Genomic DNA, 25,334 nt, shown 5'->3' with positions numbered 1-25,334 from the left:
GTGGTGAGTGCATGGAATAGGCTGCTGGCAACAGTGGTGGAGGTGGATTCAATAGGGTCTTTTAAGAGACTTTTAGATAGGTACATGGAGCTTGGACTAGTAGAGTGCTATGGGTAACCCTAGGTAAGTTCTAAAGTAAGTACATGTTCAGCATAGTATTGTGGGCTGAAGAGCCTGTATTGAGCTGTAGGTTTTCTATGTTTCTAATATTGTTGGTTAGATCACAACAGAAGAGTTGCTCTGTATGCAATGAAAAGTATATTAAGACACAAGAGAAGAATTGAGTATTGCAGTAGGAAACTATATACCAGTCAGGACGGAACTGGTTGAATAAAAGAGAAATGTGAGGAGTGATGTACATAAAAATAATAAAACAGCTGAACAAGGAAGCAAGACACCGTCTCCATCTGCTTAGGATAGCAAATGGAGTAATTAACGTAAGAGGTCCCTGCTACAATGGGAAATGCAGGAGAAATGTCACAGTACTGTAGCTGAGGAAATAAGATTCTGGCAAAAAGCAACACACTCAACAAGAATCTGGATAAATACACAAAGGGAAAAGCACCAGTTGAAATGATGAGATGCAGAGAGCAGAAGGCACTGTTATTTGAGGCAGATCCCAAGTTGGCCTGAACGGACTACTCTTGTAAAATATCGAAAGTGAAAATATCGAAAATTACAGATCAATTGCTGACAACTTCACAAGGACATTAGAGAAATGGTTTTGGGGCTTTTATTCAGTACCCATCTCACTTTGCCCTGCAGTGACATAATAGAGTAGTCAGCAGACTGTCCCAAACTGAGTACAGTAGTCAGCAGACTGTCCCAAACTGAGTACAGTAGCCGGCACACTGTCTCACTGAGTACAGTAGTCAGGTCACTGTCTCACACTGAGTAGAGTAGTCAGCACACTGTCACACTGAGTACAGTGGTCAGCACACTGTCACACTGAGTACAGTAGTCAGCACACTGTCCCACACTGAGTACAGTGGTCAGCACACTGTCCCACACTGAGTACAGTAGTCAGCACACTGTCTCACACTGAGTAGAGTAGTCAGCACACTGTCCCACACCGAGTACAGTGGTCAGCACACTGTCCCACACCGAGTACAGTGGTCAGCACACTGTCACACTGAGTACAGTAGTCAGCACACTGTCCCACACTGAGTACAGTAGTCAGCACACTGTCCCACACTGAGTACAGTGGTCAGCACACTGTCACACTGAGTACAGTAGTCAGCACACTGTCTCACACTGAGTAGAGTAGTCAGCACACTGTCACACTGAGTACAGTAGTCAGCACACTGTCCCACACCGAGTACAGTGGTCAGCACACTGTCACACTGAGTACAGTAGTCAGCACACTGTCCCACACCGAGTACAGTGGTCAGCACACTGTCACACTGAGTACAGTAGTCAGCACACTGTCCCACACTGAGTACAGTAGTCAGCACACTGTCACACTGAGTACAGTAGTCAGCACACTGTCTCACACTGAGTAGAGTAGTCAGCACACTGTCTCACACTGAGTACAGTGGTCAGCACACTGTCACACTGAGTACAGTAGTCAGCACACTGTCTCACACTGAGTACAGTAGTCAGCACACTGTCTCACACTGAGTACAGTAGTCAGCACACTGTCACACTGAGTACAGTAGTCAGCACACTGTCTCACACTTACAGTAGTCAGCACACTGTCACACTGAGTACAGTAGTCAGCACACTGTCTCACACTGAGTAGAGTAGTCAGCACACTGTCTCACACTGAGTACAGTGGTCAGCACACTGTCACACTGAGTACAGTAGTCAGCACACTGTCTCACACTGAGTACAGTGGTCAGCACACTGTCTCACACTGAGTACAGTAGTCAGCACACTGTCTCACACTGAGTACAGTAGTCAGCACACTGTCACACTGAGTACAGTAGTCAGCACACTGTCCCACACTGAGTACAGTAGTCAGCACACTGTCACACTGAGTACAGTAGTCAGCACACTGTCTCACACTGAGTACAGTGGTCAGCACACTGTCACACTGAGTACAGTAGTCAGCACACTGTCTCACACTGAGTACAGTAGTCAGCACACTGTCTCACACTGAGTACAGTAGTCAGCACACTGTCACACTGAGTACAGTAGTCAGCACACTGTCTCACACTTACAGTAGTCAGCACACTGTCTCACACCGAGTACAGTAGTCAGCACACTGTCTCACACTTACAGTAGTCAGCACACTGTCTCACACCGAGTACAGTAGTCAGCACACTGTCTCACACTTACAGTAGTCAGCACACTGTCACACTGAGTACAGTAGTCAGCACACTGTCTCACACTGAGTAGAGTAGTCAGCACACTGTCACACTGAGTACAGTAGTCAGCACACTGTCCCACTTTTTTTTAATTACAAATTCCTTTATTACAAATTTCAGTGCTATACAATATATACAAAACAGTGGCAAACACAATTACTGCACTACAAATAGACAATAGACATTACACCAGAATGTTGCCATCCCTATCCACGATGGCATTTACACCCCGCGGAGCCCAACGGTCTCGAAACTCCTCCAAGGCCGCTGTGGACTGCGCGTGTTCCTTTTCAATAGTTACCCAGGCACGAACATACCCCCTAAACATTGCTAGGCAGTCTGCCCGGGGAGATCCTCCCGCCACCCGTTTCCAAGACCCACGGATGGCGGATTTCGCCAGCCCCAGGAGCAAGTTGACTAGGACATCCTCATCCCTCCTTGCCCCCTTCCTTACTGGATGACCATATATAAACAGGGTGGGACTAAAATGCAGCCAGAAGGCGAGAAGCAGCCCATGCAAAGATGCAAAAAGAGGCTGCAGCCTCCCACTGAGCACAGTAGCCAGCACACTGTCTCACAGAGTACAGTAGTCAGCACACTGTCTCACTGAGAACAGTAGCCAGCACACTGTCCACTGAGTACAGTGGTCAGCACACTGTCTCACACTGAGTACAGTAGTCAGCACACTGTCCCACACTGAGTACAGTAGTCAGCACACTGTCCCACACTGAGTACAGTGGTCAGCACACTGTCACACTGAGTACAGTAGTCAGCACACTGTCCCACACTGAGTACAGTGGTCAGCACACTGTCACACTGAGTACAGTAGTCAGCACACTGTCCCACACTGAGTACAGTGGTCAGCACACTGTCCCACACTGAGTACAGTAGTCAGCACACTGTCCCACACTGAGTACAGTGGTCAGCACACTGTCACACTGAGTACAGTGGTCAGCACACTGTCTCACACTGAGTACAGTAGTCAGCACACTGTCTACTGAGTACAGTGGTCAGCACACTGTCTCACACTGAGTACAGTAGTCAGCACACTGTCCCACACTGAGGACAGTGGTCAGCACACTGTCCCACACTGAGTACAGTAGTCAGCACACTGTCCCACACTGAGTACAGTGGTCAGCACACTGTCCCACACTGAGTACAGTGGTCAGCACACTGTCCCACACTGAGTACAGTAGTCAGCACACTGTCCCACACTGAGTACAGTGGTCAGCACACTGTCCCACACTGAGTACAGTAGTCAGCACACTGTCCCACACTGAGTACAGTGGTCAGCACACTGTCACACTGAGTACAGTAGTCAGCACACTGTCTACTGAGTACAGTAGTCAGCACACTGTCACACTGAGTACAGTAGTCAGCACACTGTCTACTGAGTACAGTGGTCAGCACACTGTCTCACACTGAGTACAGTGGTCAGCACACTGTCTCACACTGAGTACAGTAGTCAGCACACTGTCACACTGAGTACAGTCATCAGCACACTGTCCCACACTGAGTACAGTGGTCAGCACACTATCCCACACTGAGTACAGTAGTCAGCACACTGTCTACTGAGTACAGTGGTCAGCACACTGTCTCACACTGAGTACAGTGGTCAGCACACTGTCTCACACTGAGTACAGTAGTCAGCACACTGTCACACTGAGTACAGTCATCAGCACACTGTCCCACACTGAGTACAGTGGTCAGCACACTATCCCACACTGAGTACAGTGGTCAGCACACTGTCCCACACTGAGTACAGTGGTCAGCAGACTGTCCCACACTGAGTACAGTAGTCAGCAGACTGTCCCACACTGAGTACAGTAGTCAGCAGACTGTCCCACACTGAGTACAGTGGTCAGCACACTGTCCCACACTGAGTACAGTAGTCAGCACACTGTCTCATCGAGTACAGTAGTCAGCACACTGTCACACTGAGTACAGTAGTCAGCACACTGTCTCACTGAGTAAAGTAGTCAGCACACTGTCCCACACTGAGTACAGTAGTCAACACACTGTCTCACTGAGTACAGTAGTCAGCACACTGTCCCACACTGAGTACAGTAGTCAACACACTGTCTCACTGAGTACAGTCGTCAGCACACTGTCCCACTGAGTACAGTGGTCAGCACACTGTCTCACACTGAGTACAGTCGTCAACACACTGTCCCACTGAGTACAGTGGTCAGCACACTGTCCCACACTGAGTACACTAGTCAGCACACTGTCTACTGAGTACAGTGGTCAGCACACTGTCCCACACTGAGTACAGTGGTCAGCACACTGTCCCACACTGAGTACAGTGGTCAGCACACTGTCCCACACTGAGTACAGTAGTCAGCACACTGTCCCACCGAGTACAGTGGTCAGCACACTGTCCCACACTGAGTACAGTGGTCAGCACACTGTCCCACACTGAGTACAGTAGTCAGCACACTGTCTCATCGAGTACAGTAGTCAGCACACTGTCACACTGAGTACAGTAGTCAGCACACTGTCTCACCGAGTACAGTAGTCAGCACACTGTCACACTGAGTACAGTAGTCAGCACACTGTCTCACCGAGTACAGTAGTCAGCACACTGTCCCATGCTGAGTACAGTAGTCAGCACACTGTCTCATCGAGTACAGTAGTCAGCACACTGTCTCACCGAGTACAGTAGTCAGCACACTGTCACACTGAGTACAGTAGTCAGCACACTGTCTCACCGAGTACAGTAGTCAGCACACTGTCACACTGAGTACAGTCATCAGCACACTGTCCCACACTGAGTACAGTAGTCAGCACACTGTCCCACACTGAGTACAGTGGTCAGCACACTGTCTCACACTGAGTACAGTAGTCAGCACACTGTCCCACACTGAGTACAGCCATTGGGAATTGTTTAGGAATTGCCTCCTCCTGCTTGGGAGGAGTGGCTCTGAGAATATGCCGTGTTGGAAGGTGCAGGGATCCCACGTGCACTGCACAGTTGCAGATTGCCCAGGTGTGAAGCCCCACCTGTTCAAAAAATTCACCTTTATTGTATTCTCAAATCATCGCCAATGTTTTGTTACTAAATAAAATTTGCTCATGCCAAATTTATGTGAATACATAAATAAACATAAAATTATTGTTTTCATTTAACAGTCATCCACTGATATATGTACGTCAAGATGCAGTATCTTAATACAGGGGTAAAGTTCCTTTGATTCAGGGGTTTCCAACCTGGTAGTCCTCTCAACAGTCCTCTTGTTTAATGGTTGGGATCCATGTTATAAAAAATGCTGGGAACCCCTGGTCTAGACTCTTAATATGAAAGTCCAAGGCAGAGTGATCTCCTGAATGGTATGGTTTTCATAACCTCAGTGAATTTTTATATTTGCTGCATCAAGAAAGAATATAAACACTTTACGGGGAGCTAAATAAGTATTGAAAAGACAAATCCTAATAAACATTTGCTTCGGAAGCAAAACCAGTTTCCTTCTCCTGAAGGCAGAGATTAATGGAACAGGACTTTGTTAATTGCATAGCTCAGATAACAAGGATGTGTGTCCAGGCCCCAGCTCTCACTGTACAACAAGATAATTAGGTTTCTCCTGGTAATTATCCTCTGGTGTGGCTCTTTGTCTTAATCCAATTTGCCAGAGATAGGGCTGATCATGAACAATTATGGTCTAGTGGCCTGCACATGTAACATTCGGAACTGTGCGTGGCCCCTCCACAGCATCACCATTCAGTGCTCGCTGACAGGCAGACTATTTTAAGAACTGCCGGTAGTTTTATTTTTGAAGCAGCATCCATCATCAAGGACCGTTCAGGCCATGCTCTCTCCTCACTACTGCCGCTGAAAAGAAGGTACAGGGGCTTCAGGTCGCATACCACCAGGTCAGGAACAATTATTACCCCTCAGCCATCAGGCTCCTGAAAGAACGTGGATAACTTCACCCACCTCAACTCTGAAATGAATCCACAACTAATGGACTTACTTTCAAGACTCTAAAACTCACGTTCTCAGTATTAAATATTTACTCATCTATTTGCACAGGTTGGGCTCTTTTGCATACGGGTTGTCAGTCTTTCTGCACAGTTTTTCATTGAACTGCTCCCACTCACTTTCAAGGACTCTTCATCTCATTTTCTCAATATTTATTGCTTATTTATTATTATTATTATTATTATTCATTTGTTTTTGTATTTGAACAGTTTGTTGAATTTTGCAAATAGTTGGTGCAGTCTTTCATTAATTCTATTATGGTTATAATTGTATTACGGACTTATTACGTATGCCTGCAGGGAAATCAGTCACAAGGTTGGACATGGTGACATACATGTAGTTTGATAATAAATTTACTTTGAATCTTGTATTTCATTGTTCTACACTGAATGAATGCATGAAAGAAAATGAATGTCAGGGTAGTAGATGGTGCCATACTGCATTGTATACATACTTTGTTATTATATTTACGCTGAATTACATGGACAGGTGAGTTTGTCTGGAGAGTAAGTGAGTGGAATGATGCCATATGATATTGTGGCCATTACTGAATTGTGAGGAAGCCAAATGGCCTAATTCTGCTCCTATGTCTTATGGTTCTATGTTCTATGATCTCCGCACTTGGCGGTAGTGTTTGAGCACAGTCACATCCCCCAGAGAGCAACTGTGACATCCATGTCACGTGCCACAACTCCAGCACCATCCTGAACCCTGCTGCTGGCTGTCTGGAGTTTGTACTTTCTCCCTATAGATGTACGAGTTCCTGTCATAACCCCACAAGGTGCAGAGCAATAGCATAGTTGGACAATGTATTTTGCCCCTAGGGTGTGGGTAAGGGGTAAAAATTGATGAGACTTGATGGGAATATGAGAGAGTGAACTGACATTAATGTAGCATTGATACAAATGAAGATCGGGACAGATAACGTTGTGCTGTAACTCCTGTCCGAATATTAATCTGATATCTCAACTAAAAGATACACTTCTAACAAAGACCATAAAACATCAGGTCATTCAGCCAGTAAAGTCTGCTCCACCATTCCATCATGGCTGATTTTCCTCTCAACCCCACTCTCCTGCCTTCTCCCCATCACCTTTTATGTCCTGATTAATCACAAACCTATCAGCTGCAATGTACCCAGTGCTGCCTCCACAACCATCCATGACAATGATTTCCACAGATTCACCACCCTCGGGCTAAAGCAATTCCTCCTCATCTCTGTTCTAAATGGAAGTCCTTTTATTCTGAGGTTATGCCCTCTGGTCCTAGACTCCGCCACTATTGCAAGCATACTCACTGTACACTGTCTCAGGCTTTCAATGTTCAATATGTCACAATGAGATCCCCACTTCCTCACTCTTCTAAGTTCCAGCAAGGACAAGCCCAGGGACATCAAACACTCCTGATATATTAATCCTTTCATTCCAAGGATCATTCTCGTGAACTTCCTCTGCAGCTCAATGCAAGCACTTATTAGATGTAACCAGATGACCATGATACCACCTTTGTATTGTTAAAGTGCACTTATGTATTCACCCTGGTAATACTAAAATAGTTGCTTGTGCCTTTAAGAGAAAATGGTGATCTTATTATGCACATGTGGAGTAGAAAGAAGAGTTACAAGGTTCTAGAAAGAACATGAAGTACAGGTCATATGGTGAGGAAAGGTGAATAATATTTGATAATAAGACCATGAGATATAGGAGCAGAAGTAGGCCATTTGGCCCATCGAGTCTGCCCTGCCTTTCAATCATGAGCTGATCCAATTCTTCCAGTCATCCCCACTCCCATGCCTTCTCCCCATACCCTTTGATGCCCTGGCTAATCAAGAACCTATTTATCTCTGCCTTAAATACACCCAATGACTTGGCCTCCACAGCTGCTCATGGCAACAAATTCCACAGATTTACCACCCTCTGACTAAAGTAATTTCTCTGCATCTCTGTTCTAAATGGACATCCTTCAATCCTGAAGTTGTGCCCTCTTGTCCTAGACTCCCCTACCATGGGAAATAACATTTGTCATACCTAATCTGTTCAGGCCTTTTAACATTCAGAGTGTTTCTGTGAGATTCTACCCCCCCCCCCATTCTCCTGAACTCCAGTGAATACAGCCAAGAGCTGCCAGATGTTCCTCATAAGGTAACCCTTCATTCTTATGAATCCTCTGTGAACCCTCTCCAATGTCAGTACATCCTTTCTAAAATAAGGAGCCCAAAAACTGCACACAATACTCCAAGTGTGGTCTCATGACAGCCTTATAGAGCCTCAACATCACATCCCTGCTGTTATATTCTATTCCTCTAGAAATGAGTGCCAACATTGCATTTGCCTTCTTCACAACTGACTCAACCTGAAGGTCATCCTTTAGGGTATCTTGCACAAGGACTCCCAAGTCCCTTTATATCTCTGCATTTTGAATTCTCTCTCCATCTAAATAAAAGTCTGCCCATTTATTTCTTCCATCAAAGTGCATGACCATACACTTTCCAACATCGTATTTCATTGCCCATTCCCCTAAACTATCTAAGTCTCTCTGCAGGCTCTCTGTTTCTTCAACACTACTCGCTCCTCCACCTATCTTTGTATCATCAACAAATTTAGCCACAAATCCATTAATTCCATAGTCCGAATCATTGCTATACGTTGTAAAAAGTAGTGGTCCCAACACTGACCCCTGTGGAACTCCACTGGTAACCAGCAGCCAGATAGAATAGGATCCTTTTATTCAGACTCTCTGTTTTCTGCCAACTGTCCAATGCTCCACCGATGCTAGTAACTTCTCTGTAATTCCATGGGCTCTTATCTTGCTAAACAGCCTCATGTGCAGCACCTTGTCAAAGGCCTTCTGAAAATCCAAGCTCACCACACCTACTACATCTCCTTTGTCTACCCTGCTTGTAATTTCCTCAAAAAATTGCAGTAGGCTTGACAGGCAGGATTGTCTTTTCGGGAAACCGTGCTGGCTTTGGCCTATCTTATCATGTGCCTCCAGGTACTCCATAATCTCATCCCAAATAATCGATTCCCACAACTTCCCAACCACTGATGTCAGGCTAACAGGTCTATAGTTTCCTTTCTGCTGCCTCCCACCTTTAATTGCAGAGTAACATTTGCAATTTTCCAGTCATCCGGTTAATGCCAGAATCTATCTATTCTTGAAAAATCATCGTTAATGTCTCTGCAATCTCTCCAGCTACTTCCTTTAGAAGCCAAGAGTGCATTCCATCAGGTCCAGGAGATTTATCCCTTCTCCAGCTGTATATTCCTTTTGCCAATCACCTTTCCAGCTCTTAGCTTCACCCCACCCCCTCCTTCTTCTATCAGTTCTGATCTCCCCCTCCCACTTTCTAATCTCTTACTATCTCTTCTTTCAGTTAGTCTTGATGAAGGGTCTTGGCCCGAAACGTCAACTGTACTTCTTCCTATTGATGCTGCCTGGCCTGCTGTGTTCCACCAGCATTTTGTGTGTGTTGCCTGTTGTTTATGGTTTCTTGTCTGGTGCTGTTAACCACTATGCTAACAATTCATCCCCACTTTACACTTCAGAACGAGTTGTATGGGTACAGGGAACACACAATGCTTCTTATATCGCACTGTGTTAATTAAACATTTAACACATTAATTAAACATTTTCAGCAGACAAATACATTCCTTTCTTTAGTAGGAATCCTATTGAAAATGTTCTATTTCTCTAAGGATCTAATTGTATATTTATGAGATGTATTTATTGGACTCTTTGTCTGCAGTCACTACTAAACAACAAATCAATCTGAACAAAATAATTCACTCACCGAACTATGGTTATGGAAAAGCACAAAAGCGCAACATTGAGATCTACATTGATGTTTTAATGTACTGAAATATTGTGTGTGTGTGTGTGTGTGTGTGTGATAGTGAGAGAGTGAGTGTGTGTGATAGAGATTGAGAGTGTGTGTGTGAGTGTGCATGTGTGATAATGATAGAGTGTGTATGAGAGAGTGAGTATTTGTGTGTGTGAGAGTGTGTGTGTGTCTGTGTGGGTGAGAAAGTGAGTGAGTGTGTGTGAGACAGTGTACATGAGAGCGTGTGTGAGAGTGAGCAACTGAGTGTGTGTGAGTGGGTATGAGAGTGAGAGTGTGTGTGTGTGTGAGAGAGAGTGTGTGAAAGTGAATGTATATGTGTGACAGAGACTAAATGGGAATGTGTGTATGTGTACGTGCAGTTGTAGTTGTATGTGTGTGGCCTGATGTATCTGTTACATGTGGATGTACAGTCTGCATTTTCAAAGTTACAGGGCCACAGAAGTTGCAATGATTTTGAGTCAACATACAGAATTGAGCGTTGACGGGGGCAAGTTTCTTTTGGAGTCCAGAGGAGGCTGGAGACTGAAGTTGGCCTATCCAGGGGGTGATAGGATTCTGTATGCATGTGTGTGGGTGGGTGGGTGGGAGGGACGGAGGGATGGGGCTTGTTTTGCTGTTGTTGCTTAATCTCTTGTTGTGTTTTGTGTTGTTCTGTCAAGCAAGGTGGGAATATTGGTATCGGAATGTGTGGCGACATTTGCTAGCTGCTCCTAGCACATCCTTGGGTGTGTTCAAAGTTCAAGTTTCAAAATTCAAAGTAAAATTTATTCTCAGAATACAATCATGTCACCACATACAACCCTGAGATTCATTTTCTGTGTGTGTACTTTGTAAAGCTATAGAGCAGTAATTGTAAACTGTAAACATCAGGAACTGTACACTGTGAACAAACTACAAATGCAGATATAAATAAATAGCATGAAATAACAATATAACAGGGCCTTAAATGAGGGTGCTATGCTCTTTTAGTTAAGTTGAAGGATAGCAGCTGTTCCTGAACCTGGTGGTGGGAGTCCTGAGGCACCTGTACCTTCTACCCGATGGCAGCAACAAATAAAGAGCATGGCCTGGGTGGTTAGGATCTGGCATGGGGGTGGAACCAAAATGAAGGGACTCAGGATAGGACAGATGATAAAAAAAAGCAAAGATAACATGCAGTCAGATTGTCAGGAAGGGCAGGCAGATGATAGGACAAAATTGCAGCCAGCAGGGTGTTATCCAAGCATTAGGGATGCAAAATCAAAAAGGGTAGCAAATACAGTATTCAAAGTGTTATATCTCAATGCACGGAGTATAAGAAATAAAGTGGATGATCTTGTTGCACTATTACAAATTGTCAGGTATGATGTTGTGGCCATCACTGAATCATGGCTGAATGATGGTTGTAGTTGGGAGCTGAATGTCCAAGGTTACACATTGTATCAGAGTGGTAGGAAAGTTGGCTGAGGAGGTAGCATGGCTCTGCTGATAAAGAATGGCATCAAATCAGTAAAAAGATGTAACATAGTGTAACTCTCTGTAAGGTTTCACTGCTAATGTAATGGCCTCTCTGTAATGTTTCACCGCTCTGTAGCAGCAATGTTTGGGTTGTGACTAGAGATAATGAGGCCTTTGGAATATATGCTAGCCAATGAAAGGCATGGTGTTCTTTCTTGTGGGTCTGGGAGCAGGGATTTTGAGGTCTTTTGCCGGGGAGAGATGAGGAAAGACGATGCGAATGGAGAGAGTTGGTAGACCGCTGGACAGAGTGGACTCGAAGTGGGGATCCAAGGATCAGCTACGCTCGGAGGAGGTCGATGGGGAACCAGTGGATTGAACCGTGAGCTCCAACGTCGTGCGATAGACTGTTTCATGAGAATGAGCCTTTTTTTGTTTCTTTAATAACCGTATAGCCAGATTAAGAATTATAAAGCTCAATCATTTAGTCACATGTTTGTTATTTCGTGGTACTGATTTGTAACAGGGGACACATCGCACAGCATCCACCCAAACAAGATTTTTTAAGTTTGGCCGGGCTGAGAGCTGTCTTCCCCTAAATTAAACCACTAGCCGAAGTGAGATTTACAATAGGATTGGAAGATGTTGAATCTTTGTGGGTTGAGTTAAGAAATTGCATAAGTAAAAGGATGCTGATGGCAGTTATATACAAGCTTCCCAACAGTATTTGCAGCACAGATTGCAACAGGAAGCAGAAAAGGCAATGTTATGAAAGTGATGGGAGATTTCAACATGATTGGAAAAATTAGGTGGAAATGGATCTCAAGACAGAGAGTTTGTTGAATGCCTATGAATTGGCTTTTTAGAGCAGTTTGCTGTTGAGCCTACTAGGGGATCTGCTATACTAGATTGGGTGTTATATAATGAACTAGAGGTAATTAGGGAGCTGAAAGTAGAAGAACCCTTAGGAGGCAGTGACTGAGTTCAACTTGAAATTTGATAGAGAGAAAGTAAAGGATGACATCAGAATCGGAATCCTTTATAATCGCCAAGTACGAGGACACATACAGGGAATTTGATGCCGGTTTCCCTCTCTTTACAGAATTAAAAGCAAACAAAAGCAATAGTGCAAATAATCATAAACTATATACAATGAGGACCACCTCATTGAATGTACAGGTGGACTTGATTTATAATAGACTAAAATTCAAGTGTTCATAAGACTGATGGCATACAGAAAGAAACTGTTCTTGGACCTACTTGTCCTGGCATACAGTGATCTAAAGCGCCTACCAGAAGGAAGGAGTTGGAACAGGTGATGTCCAGGGTGTGATGGGTCTACAATAACGCTGCTTGCTCGCTTCCTGACTCTAGATGCATATAAGTCCTGGATCGAGGGCAGCTTCACACCAATAATCCTTTCTGCAGCCCTGACGGTTCTTTGGAGTCTATTCTTGTCTTGTTTGGTAGCTGATCCAAACCAGACAGTGATGGACGAACAGAGAACAGACTGGATTATTCCTGAATAGAATTGAATCAGCAGCTCCTGAGGCAGGTTGTACTTCCTGATTTGACATAGGAAATACAACCTCTGCTGAGCCTTTTTGATAAGAGTGTCCGTGTTGGGTGTCCACTTCAGGTCCTGGGAGATTGTGACCCCCAGAAATCTGAAGGTCCCCACAGCAGACACAATACTGTTGAGTACAGTGAGTGGGGGGAGTATTGGGGGGCTCCTCCTGAAGTCCACTGTCATCTCCACAGTCTTGAGCGTATTTAGCTCCAGACTGATCTGACCACACCAGAGGGCCAGCAGTTTCACCTCCCGTCTGTATCACCATCTCGGATAAGGCCAATGACAGTTGTGTCATCTGCAAACTTCAGGAGTTTAACAGATGGATCCTGTGAGGTGTAGTCATTAGTGTAAAGGGAGAAGAGCAGTGGGGAGAGCACACATCCCTGGGGGGCACCGGTACTGATTGACATAGCAGTATTTTAATGGAGTAAAGGAAATTACAGTTGTATGAGAGAGGAGTTGGCCAAAGTGAATTGGGAAGAGATGCTAGCAGGGATGACAGCAGAGCAGCAATGGTGTAGAAAAATGAAGAAGGTGCAGGACAGATGCATTCCAAAAACAAAGAAATACTCAAAAAGCAAAATAATACATCCGTGGCTGCAAGGGAAGTCAAAGCTATTGGAAAAGCAAAAGAGGGGGAATACAACAAAGCAAAAGTTAGTGGGAAGACAGGATTGGGAAACTTTTAAAACCCTACAGTGAGCAACTAAAAGAATCATTAAGAAGGAAAAGATGAGGTATGAAGGCAAGCTAGCAAACAACATTGAAATGTAGAACAAAAGCTTTTTCCAGTATGCAAACAATAAAAGAGAGATGAGAGTGGATATAGGACTACTAGAAAATGAGGCCAGAGAAATTATATTGGGGGGGGGGGGGGGGTCAAGGAGATGGCAGATGAACTAAATGAGTATTTTGCATCAGTCTTCGCTGTGAAAGAAACTAGCAGTGTGCCTGATGTTGCAGTGTGTGAAGGCAGAGAAGTGGGTGCAGTTACTATTACAAGAGAGAAGGTGCTCAAAAAGCTAAAAGACCCTAAAGGTACATAAGTCACCTGGATCAGATGAACTGCACCCTAGGGTTCTGAAAGAAGTAATGCTAGAAATTGTGCTGGCATTAGAAATAATCTTTCAAAGCTTTTTGGACTCTGGCCATGGTGCCAGAGGACTGAAAAATTGCAAATGTCACTCCACTCTTTAAGAAAGGAGGAAGGCAGCAGAAAGGAAATTATAGACTAGGTAGCCTGACCTCAGTGGATGGGAAGATGTTAGAGTCAATTGTTAAGGATGAGGTTATGGAGTACTTGGTGACTACAGGACAGGTTAGTACAAAGTCATTGTGGTTTCCTTCAGGGAAAATCCTGCCTGATGAACCTGTTGGAATCCTTTGAGGAGATTACAAGTAGGATAGATAAAGGGGATGTAGTGGATGTTGTATTTTTGGATTTTCAGAAGGCCTTTGATAAGGTGCTACACATGAGCCTGCTTACCATGTTAAGAGCCCATGGTATTACAGGAAAGTTACTAAGATGGTTAGAGATTGGCTGATCGGTAGGAGGCAGCGAGTGGGAATAAAAGGATTCTTTTCTGGTTGGTCGCCAGTGACTAGTGGTGTTCCATGGGGTTAGTATTTGGACCACTTCTTGTTATGCTGTATATTGATAACTTAGATGATGGAATAGATTGCCAAGTTTGCAGATGATACAAAGATTGGTGGAGGGGCAGCTAGTGTTGAGGAAACAGGTAGGATACAGAATGACAGACATTAGGAGACTGGGCAAGGAAGTGGCAAATGAAATACAATGTTGGAAAATGCATGGTCATGCACTTTGTTAGTAGAAATAAATGTGCAGATTATTTTCTAAACAGGGAGAAAATCCAAAAATCTGAGATGCAAAGAGATTTGGGAGTCCTTGTGCAGAAAATGCTAAAAGTTAACTTGCACGTGTAGTCGGTGGTCAGGAAGGTAAATGCAATGTTAGCACTTCTTTCAAGAGAACTTGAATACAAGAGCAGGGATGTGATGCTGAAGCTTTATTAGACACTAGTGAAGTCTTACTAGTGAACAGTTTTGGCTCTTCATCTTAGAAAAGATGAGCTGGCATTGGAGAGGGTCCAGAGGAGGTTCACAAGGATGATTACCGGGATGAAAGGGTTGTCATACAAGGAACGTTTGATAGCTCTGGGTCTGTACTTGACTGGAATACAGAAGGATGAGGTGGGGGACCTCACAGAAATTGTTTGAATAACCATATAACATATAATAATTACGACATGGAAACAGGCCATCTCGTCCCTTCTAGTCTGTGCTGAAGGCTTACTCTCACCTAGTCCCACCTACCTGCACTCAGCCCATAACCCTCCACTCCTTTCCTGTCCATATACCTATCCAATTTTACCTTAAATGACAAAACTGAACCTGCCTCTACCACTTCTACTGGAAGTTTCACACATTTCACACAGCTACCACTCTCTGAGTAAAGAAGTTCCCCCTTGTGTTACCCCTAAACTTTTGCCTCTTAGCTCTCACCTCATGTCCTCTTGTTTGAATCTCCCCTACTCTCAATGGACAAAGCCTATCCACATCAACTCTATCTATCCCCATCATAATTTTAAATACCTCTATCAAGACCCCCTCTACATTCTACACTCCAAAGAATAAAGACCTAACTTGTTCAACCTTTCTCTGTAACTTAGGTGCTGAAACCCGGGTAACATTCTAGTAAATCTCCTCTGTACTCTCTCTATTTTGTTGACATCTTTCCTATAATTCAGTGACCAGAACTGTACACAATACTCCAAATTTGGCCTCACCAATGTCTTGTACAATTTTAACATTACATCCCAACTCCTGATGCTCTGATTTATAAAGGCCAGCATACCAAAAGCTTTCTTCACCACCCTATCCACATGAGATTCCACCTTCAGGGAACTATGCATCATTATTCCTAGATCACTTTGTTCTACACAGAATGTTGAAAGGCCTAGACAGAGTAGATGTGGAAAGGATGTTTCCCTTGGTGGGGAATCTATGACAAAAGGGCACTGCCTCAGGACAGAGGGGCATCCATTTAAAACAGATGCAGAGAAATTTCTTTAGCCAAAGAGTGGTGAATTTGTAGAATTTGTTACCATAGACAGCTATGGAGGCCAGATCTTTGGGCGTATATAAGGCAGAGATTGATAGGTTCTTGATTGGACATGGCATCAAAGGTTACGGGGAGAAGGCCGGGAACTGGGGTCGAGAAGGAGATAGATTAAAGGATCAGCCAAGATAAAATGATGGAGCAGACTTGATGGGCCAGATGACCTAATTCTGCTCCTTTTTTCTTATCGTCTTATGATGGATGCTGCTTTTCTACAGCAGCATTTCATGTAGATGTGCCCAGTGGGTTTAGAGGGTTTTACCTGTGACGTACTGAGCTAAATCCACTACCTTTTGTAGAATTTTCCACTGAAAGACATTGGTATTCCCATATCAGGCCGTAATCCAGACAGTCAGTACACTTTCCACCACACATCTATTGAAGCTTGCCAAGGTTTTCAATGACATGCTGTACCTCCGCAGACTCCTGAGGTAGTAGAGGCATTGTTGTGCATCCTTTGCAACAATATTTATATGATGGGTCCTGGACAGGTCCTCTGAGATAGTGACACCCAGGAATTTAAAGTTACTGACCCTCTCCATCTCTGATCCTTCGATGAGTACTAGTTCATGGACCTCTGGTTTTCCTTTCCTAAAGTCTACAATTATTTCCTTGGCCTTGTTGACATTGAGTGATAGGTTGTTGGTGTGGAACCATTCAGCCAAATTTTCAGTCTCCCTCCTGTATGCTGATTCATCACAACCTTTGATGCAACTCACAACAGTGGTGTTATCAGCAAACCTCTATATGGTGTTGGAACTGTGCTTAGTCACATAGTCAAAGGTATAAAGCAAGTAGAGTAGGGGGCTAAGTACACACCTCTGTGGTGCTCCTGTGCTGATGGAGATTGTGGAGGAGATTCTTTTGCCAATCCGAACTGCCTGGGGTCTACAAGTGAAGAAATCCAGGATCCAATTGCACAAGCGGGTCTGAAGCCCAGGTCTTGGGTTTAGTGATTAGTTTGAGGGGATGATGGTGTTAAATGCCAAGCTGTAACCTATAAAAACATCCTAATGTATGCATCTTCACTGCCCAGATGTTCCAGGGTTGTGTGAAGAGCCAACGAGACAGCATCTGATATAGAGCTGTTGCTTTGGTAGGTGATTTGGAGCAGATCTAAGTCACCAGGAGCTGATATGCTTCAACACCAGCCTCTCAAAGCACTTTATCTCTTTGGATCTAAGTGCCAGCGGGTGATAGTCATTTCGGTAGATCAGCATGTGTCTCCCGGACACTGATATGATTGAAGCCTGCTGGAGCAAGAATTTGAAGATATCCATGAATACACCAGCCAGTTGGTCAGTACAGGTCTTCAGTACTTGGCCAGATACTCTGAAAGGACCATTGGTTGTTAATGCAAGCCAAAAACACTTGTTTCACTGTATGCTTCAATGTACATGTGAACAATATATCTAAATCTGTGTCTGGAGGTAAACTTCATCTGTGTCGTGCTGCGTATCAGCTCAGAGGCTGACAAGGTGATCCATGGGTGGATCAAGAACTATCCCAGCCTGGAGGGATCATGTTGTCTGTGCCCTTGTGGTGACTGGAATGGCTGACAGCAGTTCACAGCATGTCTGTCTACAACACTGCGATTACCTGAAGTCTCTACTAACAGATTATTAAGTCTCAGGAGCAACATTATGAGTAATTCCAGAGTCACAAAATTGTGTTCACTTTTACTATTTTTATTACTGAGGGAAGGCACGGCAGAGGAAGTGGAGAAGAATCAATCAACTAGCTGAGTGCTGGTGTGCAGGGGAGAAATAATGCTAGGATGTAAACTTAACTGCAAATTTCACCCAGTTCATCTTCTAACTGATGAATGTGAAATTAGATGTAAAATACTGACCATAAATTAGCAAACAATGCTGAATTTATATTGTGATAACAGTACAAGTAGTTCAAATTTAATTACCAAAATCCTCCAATATATATTTATCACATAAAAGATAATTCAGTCAATGTACTGCAATGCACACAGAATATAAACAATATTATTAGTACCCACATCGAGAATCGTGTACCTTAAATTTTACATTTTGTTTGTCACGCGATGATGTAGTTATGTCTCTTGTCTTATTTTTACGTCACATGCAATGTATCTGGGGTGACTCCTGCAGTCCTGCGTTGTCTATGGGAGTGACTCCTGCAGTCCTGCACTGTCTTACTGTCTTTGGGGATTAGTGTGTGTGTGTGTGTGTGTGTGTGTGTGTGTGTGTGTGTGTGTGTGTGTGTGTGTGTGTGTGTGTGTGTGTGTGTGTGTGTGTGTGTGTGTGTGTGTGTGTGCGCGCACGCTCCCAGGCATCAGGGCAGACCGTTCGACACACAGGTACATTAAGGAGGTACAAAAATAAGAGGAAAAAGACATAGAATGCAGAATCTGCAGTAGTGTTACAGTTACAGAGAAAGACATTGCCAGGTAGACAGTAAGGTGTAATGTCCATGAGGAGATAAGACTGTGAGATCAAAAGTTCAGATTTATTATAGAAGGTATCCATTACCGTCTTAATACAGTGGGATAGATGCTGTCTGTCAGCCTGGTAGTACATGCTTTCAAGCTTTTGCATTTTCTGTCAAATAGGAGTGTGAGAAGAAAGAATGTCCAGTGTAGGTGGGGACTGCTTTACTGAGGCAGCAAGTCACGGAGGGAAGGTCTGGGTTGTGCTATAATTTGTTGAAATTTCTTATCATGTGCAGAACAGTTGCTGTACCAAATGGTGATGCTTCCAGCTAATATGCTTTCTGTGGTGTAAGTGATGACAGAAAATTTGTAGTTTGTGACTATCAGAAGTAGAGGCAAGCATCAGGGGAGTAGCACACCAGCTCTGGTCTGTTTGTCAGAAGAATACAGAGGCAGTAATCATGAGCTGAAGGAAAGATAACTTTCCAAACAACATACTCACTTGCCCTGTCCATCAGCAATCATGGCAGAGACTGGGTCTGACACAGGACACTTCAGCCACTTCAGACCCAGACACATGGGGGAAGCAAGTCATCCCTGACTGTGAAGGACTGCCTAAGATGTGTGCTCATGAAAAACGTCCTCATTCCTGTATTACATTCCCATTTCGATAAAAGGAACCTGTCAAAAGATGAAAGCATTTCTGAACGCACTGCAGAATTGTACAAACTTTCCCAGTACTGTGACTTTAGAGATGGACTTTCTGATGCATTAAGGGACAGGCTTTATGTGGCTTGCACTCAAAAGAGGCTACTATCAGAAGGAAACCTAACCTTAGAACAGGCATTGACGATTGCAATATCATTAGAGACTGCAGCAAAACTACAGAAAAGGACTTTAGAATGTGAAACGTACAAAATGTCTCTGAGCCAAAAATGCTATCGATGTGCAAATCCTCCTATGATGCAGATGACTTGATTCAAAGAAGTCTGCAGAAAGTGTCACAGACAAGGTCACATAGAGAGAAAGTGTGCAAGGCAGAATAAAAGCACAACTGAGTGAAGAGTCTCAAACACAAATCTAAGCAAATGCATAAAGTTACTGAATGTAAAACAGAATCAGACAATGTTGAGTCTGACAAGGAGAATTGTCATGCCTAGAACTGCACAGTATAACTGAAGCAGATTACAGAGTAATATGGATCATATAGTCATGTCTGGTGCAAAACTTAATGTGGAGCTAGATACAGGGTCAGCTTTGTTTATAATCCCAGAAGCTAACTTCAACAGATTTGTTTTCTATGATACCATTAGAGAAGACCTCAATGATGCTAAAGACCTACAGAGGCAACAAAGTGTCTCCCAAAGGCAAACTGAAAGTGAATGTGAACACAAGGATCAGAGCTTTATGTATTGAAATGTGGAGACCCGGCACTTTTTGGATGTGAATGTTTGAGAAAAGTCCAACCAGACTAGCACTCAATCAAAGCTCTCAGTGTGGCATCAACAGGCTGTGGTAGCACTAACCAGAGACTGGCACAGCTTCTTAATACTAATAGGAAGGTGCTTGAGAAGGGGAATGGGAACCTTAAAGGCAAGAAGGCCGGAATTGAACTTGATGAACAGCAACACCAAGATTCCATAAAACGTGTCTAGTCCCTTATGTACTACGTCCTAAAGTGGATGCTGAACTGCAGAGCTTGGAGGCATCTGGAATTTACTCCAAGGTTGAGTGGAGTGGTTGGGCCACACTCATTGTCCTAGTAACGAAGTTACTTAGAACTCAACGGCTGTAAAGGTCGAGACTTGCTGTCAGCAGGTTCGGACATGGCCCAAGTGCAGAGTGAGAGACACTGAAGCAGATCAATAGTTGACAGACTTTAATGTGAACAGTGTTAAAGGGAAAATTAAACAATAAATGCTAGGCCAAACAGGGCCATTAACTAAAACTCTCAAAAGGAAAATGAAGCCTACACTGCAGCTGAAAAGAACATCTGAATATTAAATGAATACCGCTAGTCTTCAGAGTCAGTTGTCTTGAAAGTCCAATATCTCAGGGAAAGCTGAATACAAAACAGCAGCGAAGCATTGCTATGCTCTGTCCAAGTCTTGACAAGCACTATGACAACGAGTATGGAGTGAAATAGTATTACAATTAAATAATAATTAGCTGACATGTGCAAATCCACAAGCGCAATTGCCGTATCTACTGTGCTGCCAAATCCATGGTTGTGACAGGGCTTTAAAATAAATAGACAATAGACAATAGGTGCAGAAGTAGACCATTCAGCCCTTCGACCCTGCACCGCCATTCTGAGATCATGGCTGATCATCTACTATCAAATTGTAGGCAGGTGGTGGGTTCAACAGATTGGAGAGTATGGGTAGAGTAAAAGAGAAAAGTGTGATTAAAGATAAAGAAAAGGCAAAAGATAAAAAAGAGAAAAGTAAGGGTGGAGTAAAGAAAAGTCAAGTGCAAAAAAGAAAATGATTACAAGATTTTAAGAGAACAATGATTGTAAGGACATCTTATCTGAATGCCCTTAGTATTCGAAATAAGGTCAGTGAACTTGTGGCACAAATTAGTACAAAGGAGAATAATTTTGTGGCAATTACAGAAATGTGATTGCAGGGTGGAGAGGACTGGGAACTAAATATCCAAGGATATCACCTAATACGAAAGGATAGGCAGGAAGGTGAGGGAGGTGGGGTAGTGTTCTTAATTAACGATGAGATCAGGGCAATAGTGAAAGATGACAAGATCTAAGGAGCAGAATGTAGATTCCATCTCAGTAAAGATTAGGAGTAGTAAAGGGAAAAGACTCACTAGTGGGAGTTGTCTATCAGCCATTGAATAATAACATTGCAGTGGCACAGGCAATAAACAGAGAAATATCTGAGGCACGTAAGAATGGAATAGCAGTTATCATTGGGGACTTTAATTTGCACATAGATCGGGTGAAACAAGTTGGCCGAAGCAGTCTTGAGGAGGACTTCATAGAATGCATCCGTGATGGCTTTCTTGAATAACATGTTACTGAACCTACAAGGGAAGGTGCTATCTTAGATCTGGTCCTGTGCAATGAGACAGGTAAAATTAGTAATCTTGTAGTTAGGATCCTCTTGGAAAGATTGATCACAGTATGATTGAGTTTCTCATACAAATGCAGGGTGCAATAGTTCAATCGAAAACCAGAGTATTATGCTAAACAGTGGAGACTACAATGGGATGAGGGTGGATTTGACTAGTGTAGACTGGGAACACATGTTATATGGTGGGACAGTTGAGGAATCATAGAAGACCTTCAAAGAGATTTTTCACAGTGCTCAACAAAAGTAGATTCCAGTTAAAAGCAAGGAGAGTAACCATATATAACCATATAACAATCACAGCACGGAAACAGGCCATCTTGGCCCTCCTAGTCCGTGCCAAACCCTTAATCTCACCTAGTCCCACCTACCTGCACTCAGCCCATAACCCTCCACTCCTTTCCTGTCCATATACCTATCCAATTTTACCTTAAATGACACAACTGAACTGGCCTCTACTACTTCTACAGAAAGCTCATTCCACACAGCTATCACTCTTTGAGTAAAGAAATACCCCCTCGTGTTTCCCTTAAACTTCTGGCCCCTAACTCTCAAATCATGTCCTCTCATTTGAATCTCCCCTACTCTCAATGGAAACAGCCTGTTCACGTCAACTCTATCTATCCCTCTCAAAATTTTAAATACCTCGATCAAATCCCCCCTCAACCTTCTACGCTCCAATGAATAGAGACCTAACTTGTTCAACCTTTCTCTGTAACTTAATTGCTGAAACCCAGGTAACATCCTAGTAAATCGTCTCTGCACTCTCTCTAATTTATTGATATCTTTCCTATAATTCGGTGACCAGAACTGCACACAATATTCTGAATTTGGCCTTACCAATGCCTTGTACAACTTTAGCATTATATCCCAACTTCTGTACTCAATGCTTTGATTTATAAAGGCCAGCATTCCAAAAGCCCTCTTCACCACCCTATCTACATGAGACTCCACTTTCAGGGAACTATGCACAGTTATTCCTAGATCTCTCTGTTCCTCTGCATTCCTCAATGCCCTACCATTTACTCTGTATGTTCTATTTGGATTATTCCTGCCAAAATGTAGAACCTCGCACTTCTCAGCATTAAACTCCATCTGCCAACGTTCAGCCCATTCTTCTAACCGGCATAAATCTCCCTGCAAGCTTTGAAAACCCACCTCATTATCCACAACACCTCCTACCTTAGTATCATCGGCATACTTACTAATCCAATTTACTACTCCATCATCCAGATCTTTAATGTATATTACAAACAACATTGGGTCCAAAACAGATCCCTGAGGCACCCTGCTAGTCACCGGCCTCCATCCCGATAAACAATTATCCACCACTACTCTCTGGCATCTCCCATCTAGCCACTGTTGAATCCATTTTATTACTCCAGCATTAATACCTAACGACTGAACCTTCTTAACTAACCTTCCATGTGGAACTTTGTCAAAGGCTTTGCTGAAGTCCATATAGACTACATCCACTGCCTTACGCTCGTCAACATTCCTCGTAACTTCTTCAAAAAATTCAATAAGGTTTGTCAAACATGACCTTCCACGCACAAATCCATGCTGGCTACTTCTAATCAGATCCCGTCTATCCAGATAATCATAAATACTATCTCTAAGAACACTTTCCATTAATTTACCCACCACTGATGTCAAACTGACAGGTCTTTAATTGCTAGGCTTCCTTCTAGAACCCTTTTTAAACAATGGAACCACATGAGCAATACGCCAATCCTCCGGCACAATCCCCGTTTCTAATGACATCTTAAAGATCTCCGTCAGAGCTCCTGCTATTTCTACACAAACTTCCCTCAAGGTCCTGGGGAATATCCTGTCAGGACCCGGAGATTTATCCACTTTTAAATTTCTTAAAAGCGCCAATACCTCCACCTCTTTAATTGTCATAGGTTCCATAACTTCCTTACTTGTTTCCCACACCTTAGACAATTCAATATCCTTCTCCTTAGTGAATACCGAAGAGAAGAAATCATTCAAAATCTCTCCCATCTCCTTCGGTTCCACACATAGCTGACCACTCTGATTCTCTAAGGGGCCAATTTTATCCCTCACTATCCTCTTGTTTTTAATATAACTGTAGAAACCTTTCGGATTTACTTTCACCTTATTTGCCAAACCAACCTCGTATCTTCTTTTAGCTTTTCTAATCTCTTTCTTAAGATTCCTTTTACATTCTTTATATTCCTCGAGCAATTCCTTTACTCCATGCTGCCTATATCTATTGTAGACATCCCTCTTTTTTTGAACCAAATTTCTAATATCCCTTGAAAACCATGGTGCTCTCAAACCTTTAACCTTTCCTTTCACCCTAACAGGAACATAAAGATTATGTACCCTCATAATTTCACCCTTAAATGACCTCCATTTCTCTATTACATCCTTCCCATAAAACAACTTGACCCAATCCACTCTCTCTAAATCCCTTCGCATCCCCTCAAAGTTAGCCTTTCTCCAATCAAAAATCTCAACTCTAGGTCCAGTCCTGTCCTTCTCCATAATTATATTGAAGCTAATGCTATTGTGATCACTGGACCCGAAGTGCTCCCCAACACATACATCTGTCAGCTGACCTATCGCATTCCCTAACAGGAGATCCAACACTGCCCCATCTCTAGTCGGTATTTCTATGTATTGTTGCAAAAAACTATCCTGCACACATTTCACAAACTCTAAACCATCCAGCCCTTTTACAGAATGAGCTTCCCAGTCTACGTGTGGAAAATTAAAATCTCCCACAATCACCACCTTGTGTTTACTACAAATATCTGCTATCTCCTTACACATTTGCTCTTCCAATTCACGCGCCCCATTAGGTGGCCTATAATACACTCCTATCAGTGTTACTGCACTTTCCCATTCTTCAATTCCACCCAAATGGTCTCCCTAGAGGAGCTCTCTAATCTATCCTTCCAAAGCACCGCCATAAGATTTTCTCGGACAAGCAATGCAACACCTCCTCCTCTGGCCCCTCCTACTCTATCACACCTGAAGCAACTAAATCCAGGAATATTTAGTTGCCAATCACACCCTTCCTGCAACCATGTTTCACTAATAGCTACAACATCATAATTCCAGGTATCAATCCACGCTTTAAGCTCATCCACCTTTCTTACAATGCTCCTAGCATTAAAATAGATACAATTAAGATACTCTCCATCTCCTCCTCTCTTTCCATCCCTAACAATGCATTCAAGTTTATTATCCTTTTCTTTCTTCTCCCCTACATCTTCGGGCTGAGTGCATCCCTTCTCCATCACCTGCCTTTCCTCCCTCACACACTGTCTATTTACTTGCTCCACTGGTGAACTAACCTCCTCTCCCACAGTCTCCTCAAATAGTCTCCCGCCCCCCCATCTTACTAGTTTAAAGTCCGCCCTGTAGCCCTAGCAAACCTCCCCACTAGGATATTGGTCCCCCCACGATTCAAGTGTAACCCGTCCTTCTTGAACAGGTCACTCCTGCCCCAGAAGAGGTCCCAATGATCCAGAAACTTGAATCCCTGCCCCCTGCTCCAATTCCACAGCCACGCATTCATCCTC

This window comes from Hypanus sabinus, chromosome 1 (assembly GCF_030144855.1).
Source record: "Hypanus sabinus isolate sHypSab1 chromosome 1, sHypSab1.hap1, whole genome shotgun sequence".
In the NCBI taxonomy this organism is placed as follows: domain Eukaryota; kingdom Metazoa; phylum Chordata; class Chondrichthyes; order Myliobatiformes; family Dasyatidae; genus Hypanus; species Hypanus sabinus.
The sequence above is the reverse complement of the archived record's forward strand: the minus strand, read 5'-3'. Positions refer to the sequence as shown.